This window comes from Furipterus horrens, unplaced genomic scaffold, assembly GCF_987537825.1.
Source record: "Furipterus horrens unplaced genomic scaffold, mFurHor1.1.pri manual_scaffold_7, whole genome shotgun sequence".
Classification (NCBI taxonomy): Eukaryota; Metazoa; Chordata; class Mammalia; order Chiroptera; family Furipteridae; genus Furipterus; species Furipterus horrens.
Window position 1 is genome coordinate 13,463,827 of NW_028327177.1, and position 7,329 is coordinate 13,471,155.

At 34.9% G+C, this 7,329-nt stretch overlaps 1 long non-coding RNA gene across 1 annotated transcript; it reads left to right on the forward strand.

The window, feature by feature from the left end:
- Nucleotides 1-1,159: 1,159 nt before the first annotated feature.
- Nucleotides 1,160-5,953, forward strand: LOC150004057 (uncharacterized). The gene is made up of 2 exons (XR_016512268.1): nucleotides 1,160-1,368; nucleotides 5,815-5,953. It is a non-coding gene; the product is annotated as an uncharacterized LOC150004057 (long non-coding RNA).
- The last annotated feature ends 1,376 nt before the right edge of the window (nucleotides 5,954-7,329 follow it).

Here is a 7,329-nt window from a genome sequence, read left to right on the forward strand (position 1 = left end):
AACCATCATTTAAAAAAACATACAAATATAAAAATATAAATATGAAATCCTGAGTGACCAAATTTAAGTGGAGACCTCATTTCATTTAGTCAACAAAATTGCACAAATTTGAAGGGCAAATGAGAGTACACCAGTTTTTATCTTAATTAACATATACCATAATTGGATTGAGTCAATGTATTTGTGTTAGGTTCCAAATTTCCTTAACAGCAACATTTTTGAAAAAGCAAATGATATAACACCTTTCCTTTATGCCCTGAAACATTTTATTTAAATCAGTACAGAAACAGATTTGTTCATTCACACTGTCTCTTACAAATACAGATACAAGGCCCCAAAGTGAAATAATTCAAAGTTACTGTTCCCTCAGCAATGATAAATTACGGTCAGCTGACATTTCTGGCCTGATTAGACTAGAATGCGGTACTAGGAGTGAAATAGCTGCTGGAGGGATTGTATTTGAGAACTCGATGATATGAAGGTTTGCCTTTCTTTATTATATGAATAGTCTAATGTGTTGAATTTTCTTGTTACTGTTTCAAGTAAAGAGACAAATAAAACTAAAACATGCCCTTTAACTACCTCGTTACTTTGTCAAAAGACCAGACTCCTGGTTTGAGCCATAATGACTTAGTATTCATACACAATTCCCTACAAAAGGCTAGAAATATAATACATGAGAAAACCAATGAGTAGTTTAAAATTAAGCCTGACTCTGGTCACATATAAGTTAAGTGGCCATCTATCCCAGCTTGCTTGGAACTGAAGAGCTTCGGGGCATATGACATTTTAGTCTTAGAACTGGGACTTGTTAGGGCAAATCTGGAGGAATTGTTCACCCTTTAATGGACCTGCTTAATTATGACCCTTGAGCTGGAGGAAGTGTTGTCTTTGAGATGTAATTGACATATGGCCTTGTGTAAGTTTAAGGTGCACAATGGGATGATTTGCTGTATGCATATATTGCATAATAATCACCACAATAATGTTCGTTAACACTCCCATCCCCTCCCATCATTATGACTTCTTGTGTGGTAAGAACTTTTAAAATCTACTCTCATAGCAAGTCGCAAGTATACGGTATGGTCTGGTTAACTCTAGTCACAATGCCAGCACTTCTTCATCTATTCATCTTGAGATTTTTAAAACAGTAGATGTTTCAAAATGCCTAATAGGTTTTGCTTGTTTTTTTTAAGGCATGTTTCAAGCTGGGGCTGCATCTCCTGCTCCCAATATGCCTGGCATCTCAGAATAATGCTCACCATAGACCCTTCATACACAGTGGTTTAACGGGTGGTGATTTGTCAAGAAAAAAGAAAGGGAGACTGACAGATACCACGATGTAAGAGATGGCTTTCCCTTCTCCAGGTATTGACTCTCATATATACATGGAAATGGAAAACTACTGTAAGTTATGCTTTGTAAAATTTATCTTGGGAGTATAAAAGAATGAAAAATTTTTAGCTGCAAGACTAACACACCAAGTTTTATGACCCAGGATGCAATAGCTTGTTAATAAAAGTATGTTCTGATCCAGAGCCAGCGTTTTCTGTGTTGTTATAACAAAGCCAGTTTTCAGCCTCCCCCCTTTCCTCCCTTTTATTCCCTATTCAAGAAAATCCTTGATCTTTAATGTATTTTTCAATACTTAACTGAAGCCTTACATACCGAAACTGTTCCTTTCCATTACATTTTTAAAAAATACATCAAACTAATCAAACCAGTTAGTCTACATTCTTGGTAAAGCATTACCTGTTTCTTGACACAAGGAAGTAAAAATGCATAATATATACATAAAGTAGTGTTGGATCAATGCCACGTACCTTATTGTTTGTTGTCATTTGAGACCAGAGATCAGAAAACTCCCTTCAGTGTACACATTCTTGTTCAGCTATGTTATGGGTTCACTGAAGACGATGCTAATTTTACAGACAAAGGTGAAGTTTTAGTGTCAATGGGAAAAGGAGCAATGCAGAAATATTGGTGGGTGGCCCTTCCTGTCATTTAAGAGTGGGACCAGAGGAAAGCTGTTGCACAAGAGAACTAGGTGTGGGACGCTAGGGGAACAGGTGTGGTGTTGATTGCAATGGAAGGACAGCTTCTCCTGCTGCACACACTTGGCTGAAGTGCAGCAGAATGACAAGACCATTTCATCACCATGGCAGTTATATCCCAGTTTTTATAACATTGAATGAGTTTCATAGTGGCAGATATTCTCAGATGATTGGAAATATTTATAGTAATAATAATTGTTTATTTTAAAACAAAAATATACTTTTAATAGTTTTTCGTGCCTGCCTCCCAACACACCTTTTTTTTTTTTTCCCCCCTCCCTTTAATTTAAGAACTCTGCATTTAGAAGAAGTGTCTGACTTAAGGTATCTGATATTTGGGAATTATAGTTAAATTAGTATACATTTCGGTGGCAATTTGAAATGAGCTTACAGAGGTGTTGATGTGTTGTGTCTACCCATTGGCTAGCAGAATTATGTATTAATTTCCTATTGTTAATGTAACAAATTAAAATCAGTGGCATCAAGTGAAATCTTATACGTAGTTCTGAAAGGCAGAAGTAGTGAAAGCATATGTCCATGAAATACATAAAAACATGATCAGAGAAGGTTTTTTACATAATTGCCTCAAACTGAACACACCCCAAATATATAACAGCGTAAGAGTGGATAAACAAATGATACCACTCAGCAATGTAAACTACTGATAAGTGTAACTACATGGGTGAATCTCCAAATATTATGCTGATCAAATGAAGCAAGACAGAAAAGAATACATTCTGTGTGCTTCCATTTATATAGAGTTTTGGAATAAGCAAAACTAATTTAACCATAGAAATCAAAATGGGTTTTCACAGATTGGAAGCATTGATTGAAAGGGAACATGAGGGCCGTTTCTGGGGTCCTGGAGGTATTCCACAGCTTGATGAGGAAATTCGGTACATGGGTATACACATTTGCCACAGCTCATTGAGCTACATTTCTAAAATGTGTGGATTTTAGTGGATACTAATTTTTCTCTATTAAGTAAGTGAAAATAACACACAGTAAATATACATCATCATTCTAATTTTATTTTAAATCATATGAGTACATTTTGTGTTTTCCACAAATTATGAGAAGTACATAAATTGGTTTATGAGCAAGATTTATCTTCAAGTGGTAAAATCATTGATATTTTTGTTTCTTCACACTTTCAATATTTTTAAACTAATATTTTATAAAATTCATATTTGATAATAAAGTCACTTCAGAAATAGTGCAATCATGCAATTTTCAGTTCTATGATAAGAGTATTGGTAATTTTTGATATCCAATTTATATTTACTTATTTAATTTGTTATTTACTGATAACATTTATTATATTAATTAATATTATTTATTTTAAAAACATTTTATTTATTGTATACTTATTTAGTTATATTTTATTTTTATTTTATATTTATAATACATTATTTACTTTATTTTCATTGTATTTATTTATCATTTTGTTCACATGTTTATTGGAATCTAAACATAATTTATTAGTATGAATTGTGTAATAATTAACATCAGATAGTAAAGAATGTCTTGAAGAACTCAAGCCTTGATCTTGTGAAGCATAGCAGAGCTCTTTAAATGCTGGTTTTTTCCAGGATTCTTCTCCTTGTTTCCCTATCTTTATTTCCACTCTATGTACACTTTCAAGTTCACAATTAGTTAGTTAAATTAATTAATTTCTTTTTCCTTCCTCTCTCCAGTCTCCCTTTCTTCCTTCCTCCCTCCCTCCCTCCTTCCTTCCTATATAGCAAGACAGCCAGCTCTGCATTTTGAGTTTTTGCAGAGTTGACAATCATTCTTTCAATAGCCTTTTTTGAGCATCTTTTTTGTGTAGTTAGACTAGGTGTGACTGAGAGACAAAAATGAACAAAATTGGTCCCTGGCTTCGATCCTTTTATGATTATTATCTAAAGATCATTCTCTAAAGAGCACAAATTACATTAGTCACTTTTTTCTCAAAGGCATTAAAATTTTATGGCTGAAAGCTCTTAGTTCATGTACTTTGGAAGTACTGTAGAATATAGTGTGGGTCAAATATTTCTTCAAATCATTTTCAATCTTGATATTACATTTCTTTCATAGTTGAAATTTCAGAATTTGAATTTTATTACTGCCATCAGTCTAAAATTTCTATATCAAAGTCTTTGTCATAATTTCTTTCTTACCCTCATTCTCTTTGCCACATCTTCAAGTATATAAATATAGCTATAATTTTCTATTATTAAATAATAAACTAGCAACCCATTTCTTCTTTCATACTGTATGATTTATAGCTTTTACTAAATGTATACAGTGATCACACACACACTAATATGTATTCCAACACCAGACTCATGGCTGTCTTTGTATGCAGGGCACACAAATGACCAAGAGCAAATGAGAGAGAGAGAGAGAGAGAGAGAGAGAGAGAGAGAGAGAGAGAGAAAGAATATGAGAATGACAATGAATTAGATTTGCTGAGAATCTAAAGCAGCTGGCAAGTAGAAAACCTTAAAAAGCCAATGAACTTTACTATACGGTGGCTTTAAGCTTTCACCCAGTAACTCCAGTTTACAGACAATTCCTCTTCCATAGAAAATGAGGGAACCAAAATGTAGTGACCAGCCATTGAGATACTTAATTAAGGCAGTTAAGCAATGATAAGAAGAAGTAAGTGGCAATTCAATAGGAAGAAAGTTAAATAAGTTAATAAATAAACAAATAAATAATAAAGTTTGAACACCAAAAGACATTTAGATCAGTAAAAATCTCTAAACAACACCTTAAAAGTCCTCAAGGCAATATTTTCTAATACAAGACCATAATTCATATAATAACCACTTCAACTATCAAAAATGTTTTTACATTTTCTCTTGAAGAAGGAATGCAAGTATAATAATTCAGTGTACATATTTTTTCTTCCAAATAGTTAACATTGTTTCAGACTTTGATCACTGAATAGGGAAAATGCCATCAATCTAGACAGACTTCTGTGAATTACTTTATTTCCTAATAACTTTGATAAGACAGTCACTCACTTTTCCTGGAGTCTAATCCTATGCATTTCTTTCTTTCTGGATCTTGTCCATTTAATTGCCTTCTCCTAATAATGAGATTCTGTGAAATAAATGCACTGTTCTTAATATCAATAATCAGAAAGATTTGCCTTTAGTGTGTATTGGGGAACCACTTTAAGTTTACCATACTTTGTCATCTTTAGTGACAAAGTCCTTAGAAGTTCTCAGCATAAATATTATATTCTCAAGTTATTTCGAAGTCAAGAATATGAGTTGATCATATGATCTTCCATTTGCAATGTGGAATTTCAGTTACTCACTTGAGGTTTTTTTCATTAATTCATCCAATTTTTCTGAATGACTATAACATTTCTTGACTATTGATATCATCCATACTTCTAAAATCCTGAAATTGAAAAGCACAAGACTTTGTAAGTCTGCTGTCTGTCTTTCCTTATTATTCTTTAGGCAACCACCAAACTTGATTATTATTTGGTTTTCAATCCAGGTCATTATAATTCATTCCCCTTTCTTCTGTTAACCCCAATCATCCTTCCCTGTGAATACAGTTTTGGTGGGATGCCCCTTAGTGCTCCCTGGCCTTCCTAAGCTAAGAGGTGGCTAATGCCTCAAATGAGTCATTTACGAATGTGGGGATATTCTAGATTTTATACTATCCACCAGAGTAAGGACTGGTAATAAAGCATTTTTTTCTTTATGTGCTAAAAGTAGGTGATAATCTTTGAGTTATTCTCATTCTCTTCTAGTGCAAATGGCTTCCTCCATGTGAGAAAGAAAGATGTCTGTGACAGCTCCAGTTTCCATCACCTGTATTGCTTATATTCCCAGAGGAGACAGATAAAAAATATCTTCCATTGTGCATATATTAAACCTTAAAAAAAGTAATTGGCCTTGTGTTTGAGTCACATAATCATTCTTGAACCAATCACAGAGTTTGGAGGAAAGAAGCTTATCTGATTGGCCAGCCTAGAGCATGCCCCACCCATGGAAGGAGAGAGGCAGAGCAACATGTTTGCCAGCCCCCTCATGGAAGAAGAAATTGTTGAGCAGATAACCAATGTCCAATATAGGGAGTAGTATTTTGTGGCACTATTTTAGTACAAACCTGGATTTGTTTGAAATATTAAACACATAAATTCTACATTTAAAAAGTGCTATACTGTATCAAATGCCCATCACTTAGACCTGTAACTTTGTAATAAATGTATTTCTTTTCTAAATGGAACATGGAAAATTGTCACCCTGACCGTAGATGGACTTTAAAAAAAACATGTCTGTTCATAGTACCTAACAATTACAAGTAACAACACATAAACAAGGAACATGAAAAATCAAGATCACATAAGAGCAGAGTCATTTTAACAGTAGTGAAACCTATTCTAAATCCATTAGCAAAGCTTCAGTAGGTACCAGTAATGAGTTTTAAAGCACCTAGGTCAGAAACACCAAACAAGCTGCTAGTTCACCACACAGGCTTCATTAATCATTTATGTTGCCTGCAAAACTGGTCTGTTAAAATGGACCAAGCATGGAGCCGAGGAGATGCTGACCCATGAAGTTTTTAGACATGAGGACCACACAGATGTTAACCACCAACACCTGCGATAAAAAACTGAAGACTGTTGATACAAAAAGAAGGAAAGATGAGGAAATATGACTTTGAATACTTCTAGTCCGACAAATGTTTCTCCACTTAAGGTATTATACCTAGAGATATGGCTAGATGCTTAGCCTAAAACTTCACTAGAAGCTCTCTTCTCTGTCTTTTAAATGTGATTTGTTCGTTTTGCTGTGGACCTCACCACTTGACTCAGCCACAATGTCCCTTTCCACTGGCCACTGATTCTTGCAGAGAGGGGGCATCTGGGTTATACTCGCACGCTTCGCCAATCACCTGTTGATGTAAGTGCTTACTGAGAGTCAGACACATACTCCTCCTTGCTCTACCTTGGATATCTTCCAGTGCCCCCCTCAAATTTACTCTCTGTATCCCTTTCAGCTGCTTCTGTTCTTCAGGCGGCTGAACTATAAGCAATTTTTTTGTCAGAGGGCATCCTTGCTCTCCAGCTTTTCCTGGTTTCAGCCAGTGAGAATCACTGTAGGATCAAAGGAAAGGACACATTGAGTACTTATAGTCCCCGTTCCTTCCCCGTGAGATCACATCTGGGCATCCCTTGACCAAAATCCTTTCTCTGACACATAGCTTCTGATAACAACACCCTGCCTTTGCTTTCCAGATGACAGGTATTAACAGCGCTCAG